The sequence below is a fragment of the Condylura cristata genome, unplaced genomic scaffold (genome assembly GCF_000260355.1).
Source record: "Condylura cristata isolate star-nosed mole 26May11 unplaced genomic scaffold, ConCri1.0 scaffold00009, whole genome shotgun sequence".
Classification (NCBI taxonomy): domain Eukaryota; kingdom Metazoa; phylum Chordata; class Mammalia; order Eulipotyphla; family Talpidae; genus Condylura; species Condylura cristata.
This window is the reverse complement of record NW_004567110.1, coordinates 51,706,971-51,729,581: the sequence shown is the minus strand read 5'-3', so window position 1 is coordinate 51,729,581 and position 22,611 is coordinate 51,706,971. Positions and strand designations below refer to the sequence as shown.

The 22,611-nt window shown below is 36.1% G+C and overlaps 1 protein-coding gene across 1 annotated transcript in view; it reads left to right on the top strand.

Moving 5' to 3' along the window:
• The window catches only part of NKAIN3 (Na+/K+ transporting ATPase interacting 3), a 500,340-nt gene that overhangs the window by 61,161 nt on the left and 416,568 nt on the right, over nt 1-22,611 (top strand). The gene's annotated exons all lie outside the window — the stretch shown is intronic.

Sequence of the window (22,611 nt, the reverse complement as noted above, 5' to 3'; positions counted from 1 at the left end):
AATAAAGTAAAAGTGGTTGTTGTCATTGCTTGTGTCTTAAGAAGCTATGAGTTAGCAAAGGTGTTGTTCTGGTTGCCTGTTGTTGAGGGTGCAGATATCTCTTCCAATGTTGTTTTCAATTCCTTTGGATATTTTTCCAGATGTAGAATTGTTGGATCATATGGTAATTTTGTTTTTCACTTTTTGAGGTATGTCATACTTTCTCCCATAGTGTCTATACCAATCTACATGCCTACCTATAGTACACAACTTTTATTTTAAAAACATAATTGTTATAGTACAAGGAAAATTTATCTTTAGCAACTACCTAGTCTGTCGAATGCTAGATATGAAGATGCATGAGACTTTGTAGGATTAAGCATAACAGGTTTATTAAAAAAATGTTTATAAACACAGTAGTTCTTTAAACCTATTGAATCACTTGTCCCTCTGGAATCTTCTTTATCAACCAGCTAGATAGGATCAGTTTTGGGAATGTAAAAGGAAGCAAATATATAATGATTACACTCCCTCCCCCTTCATTTCCTCAACATTATTTTTGTATATGTACTTAAGAAAAAGCATGCAGAAGTGTAGGAGATATTTTGGGTTCATAATTGTAAGGGCTGTGATCTCCAAAATCTGATGGAATGAATCTGAATATTTGTAGCTGAATATTCATGTCTTCTCAGTGCATTATGATACATATTTACATATAAATCTCACGTGAGAATGATGAGTCACAGTGAGATGTTTTGAGTTTAAATTAGCTACTCCTAAACCCTGTCCCAATTACCAACTATTGTTTCCAGCAAAGAAAGAAGAACAACCTTTTTCCCCTATCTATTACAAACTAATTATGGCATTAATCTACTTAAGGGATATATGACATATTAAATTATTGGAAAACATGACTGTGTAGACTTGAGTCTCAAGTATTCTCTATTTTTGAATAGATAATTGAGATTTTTCTTCAAGAAATAAGTTCTATAAATTTGATGAGTTAAATCAGTGTTCTATCATTTAAACAATGAAGGTTGTAACTTTGAAATGTCAATACATTCCTTTTTTGCATAATTTTATTTAGTATTTGAATTTTTCTTTTCTTTATCCTAAAAGCTAGAAAAAAAGAGGTAGCACAGGCATTGATACACAACCAGCAAGTAAACTTTTCTGAAATACAAGTGAGAATATTACCTTAGAATAGCATGTGCTCAGGGCATAACTTTCAGTAATTTTCAAAAAGGTAGTATTGATTATAAGGAACTCAAGGAAAAAAAGTAGTTATTGCTGGTAGGAATAATAGACACAAATGGCTGAATGCATAAAATAGTGAGGTTCTATTTTGTGACATTTCTATATACTTTCATAGACTTCCAAAACTATAAAACTCTTTCTAGTCTGTGTTATTAGAACATCAGCACTTTTTATAAAAGGTTATAGATGTTTAGGTTATGCATTTGGTTTTGAAAAAGGTTATGTAGATTTTCATAGTGCCCTAAACTCATGTTAGACCAAATATTGTTACTTGTAATTCTGAATTTCCATATCTTTCATTTATTTATTTACTCATTCAAAAGACATTTGTTGGGGATTCTACATACAAAGAGCTGGAACATTACTCTCAATAAGAGAAGTCTCATCTGTGGCATGGAGGAGAGACACACCAACTTTTCAGTGAAACAGAACAACAGTGCAGTGTAATGCGCATTTCTATCAGAATTGTTTCTGTTAAGTATCGTGTTATGTTAGACAGATTATAATCATCTTAAGAGTGGGCAAATCCATCTTCAGAATAACTATTTCTCAGCTCCTACACAGGTGCTCAGAATAAGACCATAAGTTCAGGAAAGTTTTAAAATATTTTGCATTTAATGCAGCATTAAATTAAACGAATAAAACATAATTAGATGAAAAATTTTCACATCTGAATTACTATAGAAATTTTAGCACATTCATTATTTAATTGTGCCCCAGTAAATGTCCCAATTAGGCCCTCCCTGGTGGTGCAGTGGGTTAAAACACAGCACTAAGCAGCCACTTCCTCATGAGTTCGATCCCTGCCTGCCCCTGAGGTGATCCACATGGCACCGCAGACCTCTCCTGACCCGCCCGCTGCTCCCCTCAGCAGTGTACTTCGTCCATCTGCCTGTTCTGCTCCCCACTCTGTCTCTGGTGAATCCTCTCACCGCCCCTGCACCTCTGGTCTGTACCCCAGTTCTGTATGAACAAATAAATAAATCTTTAAAAAAAAAAAAGGTTCCTATTAAGCTGTCATCCTGCTGACAACAATGAGAATCCTAGTTAGGGGAGTTGGGTATTCAAATGTCCAGTCAGGCCCTATTGTTTCCATCTGCATGGAGAGTGAAAGACCTCCTTTTGCTGTAACGTGAGCCCTAGGACTGTGCTTAACTTGAGATTTGTGGTTCTCTGCTATTGATAGGAAGCCATGTTTCCTTGTGAAAAGGAATTTCTTTGCTGGGATTTTATAGCCTAGCTCCAATTGCAGTGTGAGCCTGTACACATACATCTTCCTCCTCTGAATAGAAAGTAAGCAATGGCCTCCCACACTTTGTGTTAAGCTGAGATTTGTAACTTTCTTTGGTAAGCAGTCTTTCGTTGTAGAGAGAGTTCTGTACATTTGAGGTGTCCCTATGACAGCTCCCTTGTCAAATAATATCAGATAATATACTTGCCAAGAATCAAAACACTGCCTCTTTTGTAGCAAATGCCTTTTACATTGTATTTAGTACTAGCGAACCCTTAGATGACAAGGATGTATAATCATGGTCCCTGAATCCAAAATTCTCTTGGGAAGGAAAATCTTATTTCAGGAGGTTAACTGTTGAGAGCTCTAGCCCCAGTTAGCTTACTTTCACTAGTAATGCTCAACTTGTTGAAGTGTACAGAGGGAGGTACTGGTGTTTTGTGTAAACGACATAGGATGACTTAATAGATTTTTAAAGACATAGTCTCCCCCTAGCACACATCTAATAGTTTTCTGACAAGTGTAGTAAATCTCTTTAAGCACATGTCATATAAGTAACAACCACTGCTTAGCTGGATATCACAGTTGTTTAAAAAAGAAACTAGAGAGGGAAATATGGTCTGAATTGAATTCTCAGAAAGTTGTCAGAGATTCAATTTCCAGACTGCAACTACAAACACAAAATGTAATATAAACATAATGAGTAATATTGGTTCATAGATTTCTGTTACATTGATTCAAAGGGCTTTCAGCCTAGGACTTACTTGTCATATGTCTTTACTTGTATTACCTTGTCTCTATCTCTCCAGGGTAGCCTCAAGGGAATTTTTAGGATGTATTGCAAATGCTAAGAATGGGTGATTTTTAATTCTTTTGGAGTCATCTAATTGTCCATAATATTTTACTGGGATTTGAGTTAGCAAGGAAGGGATTTTTCAAAAGGTCATTTATCTTGGGCAGTTGAAATGGGAATAAAACCCTGTTTCTAATTCCTAAAATGTAATTGTGTCTGGAAGAAGCTAGTGACTAGCTTGGGAAAAAGCAAAAGTCAGTGATTCAGTGATCTTGGTCCGGTACAGTATACTTACTATATATAAATCTTTTTGCACTGGTGATGAGTGTTCTGTTATGAAATTATGACTGCTCTGACATGAAATGTGAACAGTTCTTATTGATCTAAGTGACAGTACAGTCTTAACTGAAAGTTAACTGATATATTTTCATCAAGTTTTTCTCATCAAAACAAACTCAAATTCTGATTTTGGAGGTAGGGTAGAACTATATCCTCATTCATTCTCAATAATTACTGCATATATTTGAAAGTGTGCTTGCACAAAACAATGAATTTTTTATGTAAGTCTGCATTTTAATTGAGAAGTGCCTAAAATGGATATCTTCAAACACATGATGAATACTACTTGTGGGAATTTTTCTAAGCTTTGAAGGTCATATAAAAGTAACTAAGCACATTAGTTGGGCTATTCAAAAAGGATCATGTCATAAATGGGAAGGAAATCTTGCAAAAAGCATGTAATATACAAATGGCTCTTCAAGTACAACAAACCAATTATCCAAACTATAAATGGGCAAAATGTCTGAACAGATATCTCCTAAAAAATGACATATTTAAGACCAATAAGCATATGAAAAGATGCTCCGTATCATATGCCATCAGGGAATTCAAATTAAAAGTACATGCTTGATGGAATGGCTCATACCCAAAATACTGACAAACCCAATTTCTGGCAAAGATTTAGAACAAGGAGTCTCAGTCATTACTAGTGTGTATGCAAAGTGGTACAGACACTTTGCAAGATAGTTTGGTGGTTTCTTAGAAAACTAAGAAACTTACCATATAATCCAGTAATATCATTCCTTGATATTTACCAAAGTGTGTTAAATTGATATCTGCAAAAAAGTTTGCACATAAATGTATATATCAACTGTATGCATACATAATTGCCCAAACTTGGAAATTATCAAGATGCCCTTCAATAGGTGAATAAGCAAACCATGGCAATGGAGTACAATTGAACATGGAAGTTATTGAATTATTTATTATAACAATAATGCAATGTAATATGTAATATTACATTGAGCAATAAAAACAAATGCACCATCCAACCACATGAAGAAACCTTAGTACATATTGCTGTGGGAAGAAAGCCAGTCTGAAAAGTCTATAGCTATATGACATTTTGGACAAGGCAAAACTATGGATACAGAAAAAGAACAGAGGTTGGGAAGGAGGGAAATAGGGTACATAGGAAATTTTGAGAGCAAAAACAACTATTCTGTATGATACTATAATGTTATTTCATATTTGTCAAAACTCATAGAATGAACAATATAGTTGTGAAGCCTCATGTAGGAATCGGATTTTTTTTTTTAAATATTTATTCATTTATTCATACAGAACTGGGGTACAGGCCAGAGATGCGGAGGGTGAGAGGATTCACCAGAGACAGAGCGGGAAGCAGAACAGGCAGATCGATGAAGTACACTGCTGAGGGGAGCAGTGGGCGGGTCAGGAGAGGTCTGCCACGCCATGTGGTCACCTCCGGGGCAGGCAGGGATCGAACTCATGCGGAAGTGGCTTTAGTTTCTCAGTGCAGTGCTTTAACCCGCTGCGCCACCAGGGAGGGCCGGATTTTTTTTTAAAGATTTATTTATGCATACAGAACTGGAGTACAGGCCAGAGGTGCAGGGATAGTGAGAGGACTCACCAAAGAGAGTGCTGAGGGGAGCAGTGGGTGAGACAGAAGAGGTCTGCTACACCATATGGATCACCTCTGGGGCTGGGCATAGAACTCACACTGAAGAGGCTGTGGCTGGCTTGCAGTGCTGCGCTTTAACCCTTTGTGCTACCAAGGGAGGGCCTGGCAGTGGATTTTAATATCATTACTGGCTCATTATTATGGCAATTATACCAAAAATGAGGGAAACTGTAGTGTGTGAGAGGGTATAAAGGAACTTTCAGTAATTTCTGCAAAACTAAAACTACTACAAAAATTAAAGTGTATATGTTTAAAGGAGATCATATATCTTTCTTAAACAAGCTAACTAAATAGCTTTCACATACTAAACATTTTCAATTTAAGAACTGTATTTCCAGTAAAATCACTTTAAAAACATAAGCTTCTCACTCTCACTAATTCAAAGTGAACACTACTAGTGATGTAAAACTGAGAATGATTCGGTAACATTGTGTTGAAAGTGGCATATTAGAGATGAACTATTTTATCAGTTGTATAATGCATTTTTTTTTCAGGAAACATTTACTACAAATTAGTTATAATTTGAAGCACTAGTCTCCTTTAAATGGCATTAGGTTTAACCTGAGTTAGAAGTATATAGGAAATGTAGGAAAAAAACACTAAATTCTTGGCAAGTCAACAGAACAACAAGACACATTGAACCCATTCTGACTGCTCACTAGCAAAGAAATGGAATCTTTGAAGATTAGCAATTTGATAAATCAAAGCAACCCACCCGTGAAAATGAAAGGTAACTTTCTATTTTGCTGATAGTCCAAAGTACTAAATTGGTTGTTCTCTCTCTTAACTGCAAACTTGGGCATCTTGAACATTTATGTCCTTAACTTGTCTAGAAAAAAAGATACAGTATAAAAAGAAATATCATCTTGAATTGCCCCTTCTCAACCCCAAACTTATTAAAGTACTTAGAATGTAATAGGTATGTTCAACTTTCCCATGGAAAGGAATTTAAATGGAAATGTTTAAAAAAAAAACTCAATGTGTTAGAATTTAATATCTTGAAAAACACTGTCGATGCATTACTCATTCTATGTAATGTATCCTCTAAATACAGCCCCCGTTATATAGTCTACTTTGAGTGCAAAATGTGCTTTATTAAATATTATTTTATTAAATATGTTAAAATTAAATTATATTAAATATGTTACCAGGACAGTAGCAGGCGTTTTAGTCCTTACCTCGTGATAGTTGTAATTTGCTTATAAAAATAATGTAAACTGTGTGAGAACCAATACATTGCTGCTGCTTAGTAAGTACATGTTGAGTGAATGAGTTAAAATTTAATCAGCTATGGTTTTTGTAACACCCAGTAAAATAAGTGCTAGCTTTCTGTGTCTTTTTGTGATAAGTAAAATTTTAATCTTGAGATCAATGTAAATTCAGATGCAGTGTATGAAATAATGCAGAGAGATCCCAATGTACAGTTTTCCCAGTATATCCCCGTTGTAATATCTTGTAAAACTATAGTGAGATTGAGAAAGTCAAGATACAGACACTGCCATCCCTTACTGTCTCTTACTTTGCACCCTTTCTTTTTAGATATTTCTTTTTTCCTATTTTTTTTATTTGGTAAAATGCACATCATTTAACAGTTGTTAACCATTTTCAGTATACTTCAGTATACATATATAGTTCAGTGATATTAAATATTTTTATGTTGTGCAGCCACCACTGCCATCCACCTCCAGATCTCTCTGCTTCTTGCAAAGCCGAGACTCTGCACCCATTGAACAATAGCCCCTTATTTCCATCTTCCTAGCCCTTGGTAACCAGATTTCTAGTTTTTGTTTCTCTGATTTTGACCATACTAGGTACCTCTTGTAGGTAGAATCCTACAGTATTGTATGACTTTTTAAAAAATTTAAAAAAAAAATTAAAGACACTTATTTATGTGTACAAGAGCTGGCTTGTAGGCCAGAGCTGTGGGGGATGAGAGGATTCACCAGAGACAGAGTGGGGAGCAGAATAGGAGGAACTACTGAAATACACTGCTGAGGGGAGCAGTGTGTGAGACAGGAGAGGTGTGCTGTGCCATGTGGGTCACCTCCCTGTCCAGGGAGCAAACTCATGTGGCAGTGGCTATGGATTGCTTCATAGTGCTGAGACTTAACTTCTTGCACTTCATGGAGGGCCTAATATTTGTATGATTTTGCACAACTATTTTATTCTTTTTTGTAGCTGCTTTATTTCAGCTGGCATAATGTCCTTAAAATTTGTCCATGTAGAAACACATATCAGAACTTCCTTTTGAAATCTAGTTGTTAATATTCTACTGGCTATATGTACCACATGTTGTTTATCCATTCATCTGTTGATGAACATTTGTCTGATTTCTATGTTTCAGCTATTGTGAATCATGCTGCTCTGAATATATTTTGTGCAAATATTTCTTTGAGAAAAAAATTTTAAAAGTATTTATGCATATAAGAACTGGGGTACAGGACAGAGGTATGGGGTATGAGAGGGTTCATCAGAGACAGAGTGGGGAACAGAACAGTTGGATTGACTGAAATATTCTGCTAAGGGGAGTAGTGGGAGATAGGAAAAGTCTGCTGAGCCATGTGGGCCAGGGATTAAATTGGTGCTGCAGTGGCTGCTGATAGCTTCATAGTGCTGTGCTTTAACGCTGTTGCACCACCAGGAAGACCCTCTTTGAGAAATTCTTTAGGATATTTATTATTTGTTTATTTATTACAAAAAGATGATGTTAAGCTGAAAAATCCCCCCCCCATGGAGGTAAATGTATTTTAACTTTTGAAGACCTGCCTACTGTTTCTAGAGTGGCTATGCCATTTTATATACCAACCAACAGTCCATAAGAGTGCCAGTTTTCCCACATCATGGCTGCATCTATTATTTTTATTTCAATTTTGATAAAAATAATTATTTTTTAGTTTTGATGGAAATGATTATAGTTTTTGATTTGTGTTTCCCTTATGATTAATAATGTTTTTAGCATCTTTATTGGTCTGAATCTTCTTTGGAGAAATGACTGTTCAAATTCTTTGCTTATTTTTTAATCAAGTTGCTTATTTTATGTTGAGCTTTAAGTGTTCTCTGTAGATTCTGGACATTAATCCCATATCAGATATTTGATTTACAAACATGATGACCCATTTAATAGGTTAAATTTTTACTTTGTTAATGTTGTCTTTTGATGGACAAAGGTTTTAAATTTTAAGGCTGCTCAATTTGTCTTTTTTATTTCTTGGTTGTCCACATCTTTGGTTTCATATTCCAGAAGCAATCACTAAATTTAATATCATGAAGCTTTTGCTTAGTTTTTCCTAAACATTTTATAGTTTTAACTGTTACATTTAGGCTTTTGAGCCACTTTGAGTTAATTTTTGTTTATGAATTCAGGGAAGAGTCCAATTTTATTCCTTTGCATGTGGATATCCAGTTTTCCCAGGATAATTTGTTGAAAGGATTGCATTCTCCTATTGGATAGGTTTGGTACTATTATTGAAAATTATTTAACCACATATCATATGTGAGGGTTTGTTTCTGAACTCTATTCTGTTGGTCTGTGCCTTTTATTTTTTTTTTAACGGTGCCATACTGTTTTTATTTTTGTAACATTATAGTAAGATTTAAATCAAGAAGAATTCATCTTTCAATTTTTGTTTCACTTTTCAAGATTGTATTGGCTAGTCAGAGTCCCTTTAGTTTTCATGTGAATTGTTATGTATATTTTTCTTTTTCTGTAAAAAATTGCCATAAGAATTCTGACAGGAATTTTATTAAATCATAGGTTGCTTTGGATAGTACTGATATTTAACAATATTGTTTTTCAAGGCATGGATATTAGATATATTTCTATTTATTTATGGCTTTAATATCTTTCATCAATATTGTATAGTTGGCTTTGTATTTTATTGATTGATTTTTAAAATATTTTTATTGAAATAACATTGGCTTATAGTATATACATTTCTGATATGTAGCATTGTAATTCAGTTTTTAAAAATATTATTTTAAAGAGTTTAATTTAATAATGATTTTTTTCTAAATGAGTAGATCCATTGAATACTATCATAATATTACAATATTGTATTATGTATTGATCCACCTATTATGCCAACATATTTTACTCATAGACAAAGAAAAGCTTATCAATCATATCTGCAAATTAAAAGTCATTAGAACAGTTAAATGACATTTAATGCAGCATAGCTAGAAAATGATACCAGTCGACAAACCCATTTTAATAATTTAGTTTTTGAATTACATCTCACTAAGCTCAGCATTATCTTCCACAAAATTCACAAGTCCAATGAAAGGTAAAATAGTTTAATATCCTTTCTGTTGTTTATGGTTCTCATTTTCTTGCTTAATGGACCTTCTATTTCAGACATTGTTTTCCTTTACCTTTTAATCAGCATAAATGTATCAACTAATGAGACAAGTCCTATTACAAGTAAAGCATGAAAATCTATGGGAAGTAATGTTTCTTTTTCTTTCTTTCTTTTTTTTCCCCAAGATGCAAAGAGGTGATTATATATTATCTCACAGAATTTTCCTGTCTGCTCAATTAATAAACAACTATATGCCATTAAATCAATCTTTATGCATCGGATACCTTATGTGAAAGAAACCCAGTAACCCAGAGGTTAGAAAATATAGAGAATATAAAATCCGCATGTTAGTTTTCACCAAGAAAACATACTAAATTAATAGAAAATATAACTATTACATCTCTAGATACTTTAGAATAATTAACCCAAAACTTATTTACCTTATATTAATTTATTTATGAATTCATTTTCAGATATCTGTCAATACCGCTTATGTACCAATTGCATTGTTCTGCACTCAAGACTGATAGCCAGTTTACAGAGTACCCCAGTACCCCACTACCCCTATTATTCCCATTCTTTCTACTCACACCCTTGGATAGTCCCGTCCCACATTCCCCGTGGTTGGTCTGTGTGAACAATAGGATATTACAAAATCATGACATGTCATTTCTAAGGTTAGCTAATCTTAGCCTTTATATCTTTGTCTTTATATGCCTTGCATCATTTTGTCCAATGGCATCAGTAGCTTGATTGGTTGATGCCTATCAATAGTCATGTGAATGAACTGGGAAGTGGATCCTTCAACCCAGTTAAGTTTCAAATGACTGTAGCCCTGACTGATATCTTGGTTACAGTCTCATGAGGGACCCGTGGCAGCACAACTTAGGAAAGTTGCTCTAGAATTCCTGACTCTCATAAACTGTGAGATCATAAATGTTTGTTCCTTTACCCTGGCACATGTGGGGCAACTTGTATTTTTTTAAAGGTTTATTTATTTTTTATGCATACAGAACTAGAGTATAGGCCAGAGGTACAGGGGTGGTGAGAGGATTCACCAGAGACAGAGTGGGGAGCAGAACAGACAGACGGACGAAGTACACTGCTGAGGGGAGCAGCGGGCGGATTAGGAAAGGTCTGCTGCACCATGTGGATCTCCTCCGGGGCTGGGGATCGAACTCATGCTGAAGTGGCTTTGGTTTCTTAGTGCTGCACTTTAATGGCATCACCAGGGAGGGCCCTGTGGGGCAACTTTTAGCATAGCAGTAGATACACCACTACAGAACGCATAGTACATAAATGAAGAAGACACTATCTTAGCTTCATGAAGCTTTTAAGTACAATGAGAACACAAAGAAGACCACTTCTCGGTCTTAGAGGCCAGGGACAGTTAAAGAAATGATGGCTAAGTTGTGACCCTGAAGGAGGAGGAGGTGGTAACCAGAGGAATGTTTGGTGCCGGAGAGGCAGAAGCTCCCAATAGAAAAAAGTAGGTGAACAAATTTCCCAGCAATAGAATTCTTGTGTGCAGTGGGCAGTGGTGCAAAATGAAGATGGGAAAAGAAGCAGGGTTCTGTTGAGAAGGAACATGAGCACTAATGTGAAGGACTTTGATTTTTGTGTTGAAGACACATGTGAGAGATTTAGACAGGGACATGGCTACAGTTCAGACTACATAAGTCCACATTAATGAACCACATTAATTCAGACTAAAATTCCAAAGATGATTCTAGAGGCCAGGAGGTGCTTGCACAGGACAAGGAAAAAGAGGTAGGAGCATTATAGGAGGGAAAACAGGGAGAAGAAAGGAGTTTGGATTTGAGCATGTTAGGAAGTTAGTATGGGAATAATTTGATGCTATCACATGTAAACAGGCATATTCATCTCTTGTTGTTATCCTAAACATCCAAGAAACCCAGTTCACACTTGCTTATACTCCTCAGGTATCATTAATGATCCAGTTGCTTAAGAGGAAAACCTTTAAGTCATTGGAAACATTTCCTTGCAATTGCATCCAGTCAGTAATCATATTTTGTTTCCAGTGCCTGAAATAATTCTTTCTTTAGTTTGTCCCTGCCCAACTTCTCTACTAAAATAGTGTTAAGTAGACCTTGACACATTTTTCTTGGCTTACCGTGGTAGCTTCCTAATAGATAAACTCTTAACCATGTTTCAAAGAATTCTCTCTACTCCTCCCAGTACAACTAAGCACAAACACTGAATGCATACATGTACACTCACACACACATACAGACATAAACAAGCCTCACCCTGCTCAGATGTTTCACTGCTTCCCTATATCACAGAGTTTGCAGTCCAAACTGGTCAGACACATCCCTTCTCTTACTTTGCTCAGTTCTTCTTGTCCCATTATGCCTTACTTCAGACACCCATGTCAAACTCCTGGGATCATTGATCCACTTTCAGTCCCACCCTCTCCTCGGATGGGATCCTTTCTCCTTCTTTCATCAACTAGTCTATGAAGATTCATCATGTGTGAGCACTTCTTGGACACAGCTGGTATTTTGATTCCCATCTATGCTGGCACTCATGTCACTCTATAATCACTGCCAGCTCCTGAAGCCAGGAACTGCCACTCAGGTGCCTGGAACTGCCATCAAGTGTCTGGCATAAAATGGACAATAAATTCATGAAATGGGTTAATGACTAGATTGAGTACTGCATGTTAATTCTCTACCTTTTAAAGAATATTATAATGCAAAGAAGACATTACTGAGCATAAGAACTCTTTGTTCTTAAGAGCTGGTAAAGCTTGAATAATTCTTTCTTATCAACTAGAGGAAGGAGTTTGATTTTTATTCTGAATGACCTGGAAAGTGAATTAATGAGCATTAGGCATAAACTACTTCCAACTGAACTTTTAACAGCTAATTTATGCTCTAGACCAATAGGTTATTGTGTATCTTTGTTTGTAAGAAACCAATTAAACAGTGCCTTGTAACAGTTCTTGTAGAAAGATCAAAAACAAAGTCCTCTTATTTTTACTGTAACTTCAGATAGGATTCAGCTGATGTCGTCCCCAAGAGGAGATATCTTTGAAGTCAAGGGAACTCCCCAGTTGGGTGACCTGGCTAGAAATATGCTCTGTCTAAACATGAAAACATGATATAAATTTAAAGAGAACAATGAAGGAGGTTTTTTTTTTTTGTTTTTTTTTTTTTTGATTTTCATACAAGCTCTTTTACTTCTATGCCCTTAACCTGTCTACATTATGCCAGCTGGAACTTCAGTAGGCCTTATGTCAGAACTGTTAAAAGAGCTTTGAAAAGGGAATGTGTGAAATCATCAGTGCTTCAGAAATAAGAAAATGTTTCTCAGCCTTAACCTCTTGTTTCTGCTTAACAGATTTTGTTAAAAGGTCAACAAGAATGTTTTATATTTTATATAATCTATACTTTAGACTTCCAGGACATATTTTTCTATTCTAAATATTCATTGTTAATAACTGACAGGCTTGGTATATTCAAAGTTTAGAATTTAAAGAAAAATAAAAAGTCAAAAGGAGTTCAGCATTCACAGCACTGAAACATAACTTCCTAAAGTTAGCCTTCAGTTAAAGAGAAATAGATGTGAAAATTTGTAATGCGGGGTTATTTTTCCAATTAGATTAATGTCTAACATAAAATCACTATCACACTTTGTAGTTATGGTGTGCTACACCATAACTGTACACATTTTTCCGTACACATTTTTCATCATAATGATCATTGACATAGGTGATAAGTCATTTCATTCTGTGCATGAGGAGACAGACGTCTAGGGAGGTTCAGTGACTGAAGCTATGAGTGTCTCTCAGGGTCTGTAGCAGCCAACTTCTTCCACCTTCCACTTGCTCTGACCACTGTTTTTATTTTGTTTTTACTTAAAAGTTTCTTTCTAGAAAGTGTTTGTAGCATAATTTGTGTTTTTTGAAAATCTACAAGCTAATACCCCCAAATATTTTCAGATTTCTCATTCTTAGTGTTTAATAAATCACTGAGCTATTAATATTTCCCCTAAGAAATTAATTCTTATTGTTTAGCTATGTCACTTTTTTTTATCAACTTTCCCCTAAGAAATTAATTTTTTATTGTACAGAAAAGCTAGTATTACCTGGGTCTAAAGGATATTTCACCCAAGTACTTATTGGCATTTTTGAATTTGTGATTCTTTTCACCTTTTTATGACTCCAGAAATTAAAGGATTCTTGGCTGTACATCAAAAAGACTATCATGTAGTTATTTATTTTTATAGCTCATATGAATCTGCTACCAGCTCAGTATAGTGCTTGTTCGATTGGACCAATGACTGCAATGTGGAAATATGATATGCATATTTTTGATGATGATGATAATAATAATAAGGCAAAACCTCTACATTTTGCGAATGTTTTCCAGGGGCTATTTCAGTGAGCTTAATGTCAATTAAAAAATACTACAATGTCCTTACTGAAATCCTGAGATAATTACATTCACCAGGAGTTTTCCTGAAGCCAGGTGCAAATAACAACTTTGGAGGAGAATTTGCTAAGTATGAACTTGATGCACCATTTTTTCTTAATAATCATTTTTCTTAATTAATATAATCATACAGTAATATAATCTTTTTTTACTGCTTTTATAGTAATAGACACTCTGAAGTAGTGATCTGTATCATTAAATGAAGTAGTGATGTATATTATTAAATGTTTGGTGTATGGCTTCGGGAATAGGTATCATTATCTGGAAGTATTTAGGATGAATAACTAAAAGCTGCAGAAAATTTTTCAAATACATTTTTAATGAATAGCTTCAGTTTTCCATCAGCAAACAGCTAACAGGTAATGGCATTGCCTCATTGAGTTTTTATCCCTTTTAATGGTTCTGACTTTCTTCAGGTGTAAGGCCAGTAAGTTAGGTTGCCTGGATACCGAGAATACACCAGTCGTGTGACTTCAAGAATCAGCAGGGATAAATCTTTGGTGTTAAGAGGGAAGGGGTTAGGGAGAGGAGTGAAACCAGGGCAACTGGGTGTGATGAACAATACAGTGGACTTTGGTGGAGGACTATGGGTGCTTTGGCAGTGGGAAGGCTGTGGGCAGGAGACCTAGCCTGTAAATTCACTAGCAAGGGTGTACAACAATGGCACTTCATTAACTATCTCTCTCTCTCTCTATCTACGCACACACACACACACACACACACAATTATCAGCAGTACAAAGGCATACTGCGGAAAATCGATTTAAATTTGAAATTTACATATGTAGGGTATATAAAGATTACTACACAGCATTGATAGCACAACAGATGTGTTACATGTTATCATCAGTATTTGTAATAGTCGATAATACCTGTTGTCATCCACAACTGTCATAACAATGTACCACTAATCAGGTATCTTAAAATAACAGAAATTTAGTCTTTCACAGATCTTGAGACTAGAAGTCCTAATGTTGTCAGGACCTTCTTTCTGAAGTCTTTAGGGTAGTTCCTTCTTTTAAGGAGGTTCCTTCTCTGACATTCTTTGCCTTACAGATCCATCACTCCAACCTCTGCCTCCATCTTGTGGATGTCTACACTGAGTGCCTATTTCTATATGCCAATACTGTGTAATTAATGGCTTTTTCAGGGCATTGATTGTTGGATTAGGTCCTACGCAAATAGTATGACTTCATTTAATTTGATTGACTCTGCAAAGACCCCATATCTGAATAAGGATACGTTTACAAGTTCTTGAAGTTAGAAATTCAGCATACCTTTTTAGGAGACATGATTCAACCTATCACAGACACCATAGGTTTCCAAACTTAATACCTTTGGCAAATAGGTAATATGAAAGTTATAATTGTTTAATTTTAGTATCAATTTGAACTGTGTGTTTATTATCTGTTGCTATATAGCAATTCTTAGTTTAAAACAACCACCACTTGATGACATTCTGTGATTGCACGGGTCAAAATTTGGGCAGGATTGACAGAAGTTATTTTCCACGTGTTGTCTGTGGTGTTATCCAGCTCATGAATCTCCTTTGTGGTAGAAGATGGTCTCCTGCACAGTAAAGGCTGTGAATTCAAGATGTTTCCAAATGGTCTCTTGGGCAGGGTAATTGGAATTTACATGTTAATTCTAAGTATCAAAAGTAACCCATGAGAAAGGAACTGGAAACTTTGAGGCTTTTAAGAAGAGGTCCTTCCCCCCCGCCCTCAAACTGGCAATTATAGCTTCCACCATGTTCTGTTGCATTGTATAGTCACAGAGAACCCCAGGCTTATGTGGAAAAGGATAACTGATTATGGAAGAACTGCTGTCAATCTTATGACCACTGACTTCTCCCACATAAAAAGGAAAAAAAAAAACCAAAAAACAAAAAACAATCTTACCAAATTACAGTAGTGCCTAGAATTTAAAAAGCTGATACGATAAGTCAAATCCAATGAATGAACCTCTTTAATAGTGGTTCCTCTCAATGTGTAGACACATACCCATTTGTTTTTGTTTTTGTTTTGTTTTTTTGCTAGCGTTTAAATACATAATGGCCAGATAGAAATAGAGTAACTACAGGCCCTCCCTGGTGGCGCAGCGGGTTAAAGCACTGCACTGAGAAGCGAAAGCCACTTCCACATGAGTTCGATCTCCGCCTGCCCCGGAAGAGACCACATGGCGCGGCAGACCTCTCCTGACTCGCCCGCTGCTCCCCTCAGCAGTGTACTTCGTTGATCTGCCTGTTCTGCTCCCCACTCTGTCTCTGGTGAAGTCTCTCACTGCCCCTGAGTCTCTGGCCTGTACCCCAGTTCTGTATGTACAAATAAATAAATCTTTAAAAAAAAAGAAATAGAGTAACTACAGACCCTTCTCTTCAATGGGGAGAAAACACAGAAACCCATTGAAGTACTGATCCACACTATTGTGAGATCCAGCCAGATATAGGTCACTGGTTCCTTGATTATTGTTTAGACCTATTTCTAGAAACCATTGCAGTAGCTTTTGATTATACTCCTTAAGTATTCCCTCTATTTTCATGAAACTATATAGGACTTTTGTGTATCAAATGATAATCCAGGTAATCAAATAAAAGCCACTTTTGTTTCTGACACAGGCCTTCTTCTACTTTGGATTGACAAGTAGGATCTTCTAAGAAAATGAAAAGCCTTTTTCAGTTTAAAGGTTTTACCAAGCATATTTTAAGATTCTTTCCTGGCAGAGAGGTCTAAGTTGTAGAAAACATAAGATTCTTAGGAGCTCTGTTAGGCTTGCCCTCAAATCATTTTGAGGTCTTACAAATGGTACACCCTTGAGATTATTTACTGCACGGTCAATTTTATAGGTAGTCACCCGGATTTAACCTTTGTCCTGAGGCTATTTCTGACTTGGCAAATCTATGGCTGGGAAAGGCTAGGATGGGAAACAGATGTGTTTCCATATTCAGTCTGTCTTGGTTCCTTTAAACTTTCTGTAGATTCTGCTCACAAACTCAATAGTTCCTTTTTTAATCCTTGTTTCTCAGGTTTTACCTTCAACAGCTAGAAATCACTTGGTATTTTCTCTATTTTGCCCATTAACCCTCTTCTCAGATCCACAAATTCCTTAGGCATTTTTACTATTTTCTTCATAATTATTTGGAATATTAATGCCAAACTTCCTGCTAATACAGAACGACAATCCCATGTTCACCAGCCTCCAGTAACATATTTTTGCCATTCCTGAGAACTTCACCAATACTCCTTCCTAGGCTCCTACAGCTTTGTTTCAGTCAGTGAAAGGAGCATCCCCAAGCCCCCAAACCTGCCCGTTCAGCCATCTGCCACATCTAGACAAAATGTACTCTAGTGCATAAGACCTTTAATGGAAAGGATCTTTAATACAATCAGTGTTCAATAAAGAGGTGAGAAGGGAAAGATAAAGAACAGTTTCCAAATCCAGGGGAAGTTACCCATCTCCTCATGGGTAAATGTCCAGTCAAACAGAGTTGGTCCAAAGCAGGGCTACAGAGGCCCCAAGTGTGCCATAAGCCTATGGCATCTCTTGCTGGGGACCCATAAGAAAGGGTAGATGGGTCCCAGCATGTCTGAGACAGAAGAAGCAAAATCAAAATCAAGATAAAATTTCCCATTGTTAGCCTCCCCTTGGGTCTCTCACCCATATCTGTTTCAACAAGTCCAAGACCAAAAAGAAGCATGGTTTCTTTCTTTTTCTTTTTAAAGATTTATTTATTTAAGCATACAAGAGCTGGGGTACAGGCCAGAGATGCAGGGGTTGAGGATTCACCAGAAACAGAGTAGGGAGCAGAACAGGCAGATTGACTTGATTATACTGCTGAGGGAAGCAGCGGGTGAGACAGGAGAGATCGGCTGTGCCATGTGGGTCTCCTCCCTGGCTAGGGATCGAACTCATGCTGCAATGGCTATGGACAGCTTCCTAGTGCTGTGTCTTAACTCCTTCACGCAGTTCTCTGCTCTCTGGCTCTTTCTTCTTCTTTCCTCCCTTAGTCACCTCTCTAGATTTTCTACCTCCCTGCTCAACTCCAGCCTTCCTTGGGTGGGACCTAGAACCTGGAACTTCCCTTTCCCTGCAAACATTCAGTTACACTTTTGCTAACAATCTCTTTGAATTTCATCTTTTCCACTCAGTCATCACGAGGCCCTTCCAGCTTCTGTCACTGCCTGATTCCATAGCCACTGACACGTGTCACAGGCTATTTACCACCCCACCCCACCTCCACAAAATGAAATACATTCCAGTTTTCTACTTTCCTGAAAGCAAGTTGCTTAAAATGACAGACCATTTTATTATATGTCATGATTTTTTGGTAGATGAGAACTATAGGCAAAGTCTGAGCGAGGTAGTTTTATGTTGTAGGTAGTGTCACCACTGTGTTGAGTTGTTAACAGTTGGGATGATCTAGAACAGCTCTTGCTGCTTTCACAAAGTCCTTTCACTTAAAATATTCAACATGCCAAGGTTTCATGTTGTGGGAAAGCAGGTCCTGAACCCCACCTAGGTCCTTCTCAGATGATAATAAATTTGAATAAATGCATCTGTTTTGTAAGTAAGAGCTATCTTGTTTTTGTCTTCTATTGTTAAGTGTTATGCCTTTCAACTTGTATTTAACTATAACCAAAGATTCACATTTTAACTCACAGTAAGCTTGCACATCACACACTCACAGACTGACACACTCAAAGTGTAACTAACAAGCTTCTTCAATCTGTAATAGACTGAAATTTTCTATGCTTTTCTGTTATATTAATTTTTATAATTTTTTGTTATTGCTCACTGATTTCACAACTGCAGACTAATTTTGTAAGTTGCAATTTAAAAAGCAATTGTCTAGAAGTAGGGGACAAAGAATTTGTGAGTTACACAATAATTTATTGTGAAAATATATCCTTTACAGGAAGATCTGGGAGTTGATTGAATAGGGGAATATGAAAACCTGTTAACACCAATTCTTTGCCCTGTGGCTTCTCTGACAAAACACAATCTGTCCAGTGTCTTTTGATATATGTTATTTGATTCTCTGCCAATGATGTGTGTTAATTTTGAGCTTCTCTAAGAGATTAGTTGGAAGGAGCCATAAAACCTTGTTAATGTTGATGGATTGTGAAAATATCATTATGTCCTTGTAGAAGTCATTAGATTTTATGATGAGAAAAGTTTATAATTTTTCTAATTTGCGTAGAAACTATATATTGATGCTGAGGGTTTGAAATAGGAAAAAAAAAATAGGGAGAAAATGACCATGAAATTAATTTAATTATAGTGTTGTTATGACTGTTACATAATGTCGAGGCATTCTTTAGTTACATGCTAAGTATGTTTACTTTGTAGCTGAAATGCAACAGTAAATAGGGCAATACAAAGCTATTGTACTGAACTTACATTCTGCAAAAGTAAACTGAAGAAAACTAGTCAAAGACAAAATAATTGTGAGCTGTGACAATTATTTAGGCAAATCTCCCCATCCATCTAGGTTCTTCTGGGGCTGGTGACGTAAAACATCTAACAGATTAGCAAAGTAAGAGACCAAATTCTATTGCCTATGTGGCTGTTAATTCTGAAGTAAACAGAACAAAAGGTTTTTATTCTGAGTTTAGGAAATGGGACTTTTTAGGGAGGAGATCCAATTGACAAAACCCACATACTCTATGACTAAATGTTTGCCTTGTTCTGTAGAGTTTTCTCTGGAGGAAAGTTCCGGAGATAACCACAGATGAAAGCTTCATTCTTCTTGGTAGTTAAAGAAGGGTTATGGTTTCTCTTAAAAGTCTCTTAAAAGTGGATTGACTTTGGCTCAAAATGATCCATATGCCAGTGATAAATCTTAGAATCCCTGTTCTGAATATTTTGGAGATGCTTATCTGAACATTTTGGGGAGACATATCCTTCAAGTGCTTTATGAGGAACAAACATGGATTGAAATAGAGAATGGGGGTGATCAGCTCTTAAGAGAGAATGGTCAGAGAGGGTGTCTTGAACAGTTGGCAATTAAGAGATAGAAGGTTGAGAAGAAACTGCCTGTGATTAGACCACTAGGAAGAACATTCCAGAGGGAGAACATAATGCAAGGGTTCTGGGACCAGGACATGGTTGTTAGCTTGGGAAATTGTAAGCCAGAGTAGGCAAAGTCTACTGAGTTAGGTGAGGGAGTTATCCGAGATGAGACAGAGAGTGATACAGATGGGAAGAGCTATTGGGGCATCATAGGTCAAAGTAAGATGTTTGGATTTCCCCTCCTCCTCAGACTAAAGAAGCTCTTCAGGTATTTCTGGAGGAGAGGGGAAGGCTCAAAAAATCTTTGCTTGTTTGACTACCCTGTAGAGAATGGAATTGAAACTAAATTGAAAGAATAAGTAATTTTATTCTTTTGAATATTGAGGAGTAAATATTCAGTTTCTACTTTGACTATTTTCTATACTTTTTTTCTTTTTGTGTGTGTGTATGGAAATTAAATTACAATATTCAGTTTCTAGTTTGACATATTTTCTATACTTTTTTCTTTTTTTGTGTGTGTATGGAAGTTAAATTACATATTCAAATGTGGAGACATCTTAAACTTAAATTAAAAAGATATGAGATTTTGGGTTTATTTTTCCTAACCTATACTGCAAAGAGCATTCAACTTGCAAAATAATGTATCTTTCCCTTTCTTTAAAATAAAGACATGTTGCTTTGAGTGTAAAAATATTTTTTCTATACACTGATTATGATTCTTAAGAGGTGTCAGAGGGTTGCTAGTTATCCCAAGTAAAGAGAAGTGTTTATACTCCTTAAAAAAGGGTATTTTTGAAGTTTTCTGATATTCTGACTTCTTTCTTTTTTTATTTACTGAGTCTTTTAGTTGAGGTACTATTAGGATCTGTCACAATAGATGTTACCTTGTAGGGGCCCACCACTGAAATTACCCATCACCTACCACCACAATCCATCGTGTTTCCTTTTCTAAAACTAAGACCAGAGGGCAAATGTTTTAATTCCTTGTAAGAGACTTGAGATAGAGCTGATAACTTAACAGTTACAGTTTTATGAGCTCCCCATTTAGAGCACTTATATTTTTATTTATATAGAGATCCCAGCATGTACTTGGTGCTATTACATTACCTTTGGAACAACTATTAGTTCCGGCAAGATTTGGTTTTGTTTATCTTAGAATTCACAGGGCATGCAGAGCAGGCAGCTCACTTGTTAATCATTAATCTCAGCTTTTTAAAGACAAGGTATATGAAAGTGGCAGTGGGAACTTTGAAATATTTATGTGGTCACTTATTAATTCAACAGACAGTGTTTTAAATGTCTGTGATAGACTTTGTCTCTTATTTAAAAAGCATGATTTGATTACAAATGTGTTTGTAATGTGAATTTATGAGAAAGAAAAGTGGGTGATGGAAAAGTTCTGCACTCTTGGTAAAACTTGTCTTGGCAGCAGACATCTGAATTGGTTGTGTAGGGCAGGAGAGGAAAATTTCCCCTGCCTGTGTTCATCTCATAGTAGTTGATTAATCAAAATAATATAAAAGATGAGTAGGATAAAAAGGCAAATATAATTATAAACCTTCAGGAATCTACGCTAATAGGGATTCCAATGCCAGTGGGGCAAAAGGGAGTATATAACCTTATCCAAGGAATGGGACAAGATACTGGAACTTGAAGGGGAGACAGGAGGTTTTCATGATGAGGTGAGAGTGAATCATATGACAAAACCCAGAAGCTGTCTAACTAGATGTTAGTCCCTATAGAATGGTTTCTGTGCTTAAAAGGCTTTTCCTGAAGATCACCTTAATTCTGTGGTAGAGCCCTAACTCATATTCTTCTGGGAGTGATAAAAAAAAACTCTTATGAGCTTACATGGTCTCCACTGACCTCAACTCAAAATAACCCATGTACCTGTTCTGATAACACATCCTTCATATGACATGTTAACAAAAATAGAAATTCAAAAATCCTGGAATTAATAAAATGAGCATCAGAAGGAATCTTGGGGTTCATCTAATCAAGGTGTCTTCTACTGAGCAAGAGGCACAAAGGTCATGGAACTACTGCATGGGTTGTGACTCCTTGGTTGGTCAACGCACAGCATGAAAAGCAATTTACTTGTTCTACAATGGATTAACTTTGCAATGAATTACCTCTGCTCAAGTGCAATTCAATAAAGTATCTTTAACAATTAGTCAGAGATTCTTTATTTTGTAAAGAAGAATCTAACTTGCCACTTTTTAAGATAAAGGTCAACAAAGAAAAAGGAAGAAAGAAAGAAAGAAAAACCCAGAAACTACTTCTGTCTAGGAATGGTAGACATTCTTTTAACTGTTTGTCTTTTTCACTTTATGTCCAGGACTCTCAAGTTAATTAAAGGGGGTATAAGGAAAAATTCTTCCTTTTTACCTTACCTGTTATTTGTAAATTCCCCTTTAATTCTTTCATGTTCTTTTGTATGCAAGATTTTATTGTAAGACACCCCACAGATTCCTTTCAAAAGCTTTTGAACTACAAACCATTCAAAAATAAATACTTAGAGACAAACTCAAGACTACAATTCAGTCTTCAAACTCTCAATCTAAATTTTGATCCACTCTATCATTATTGAGAAAGCAA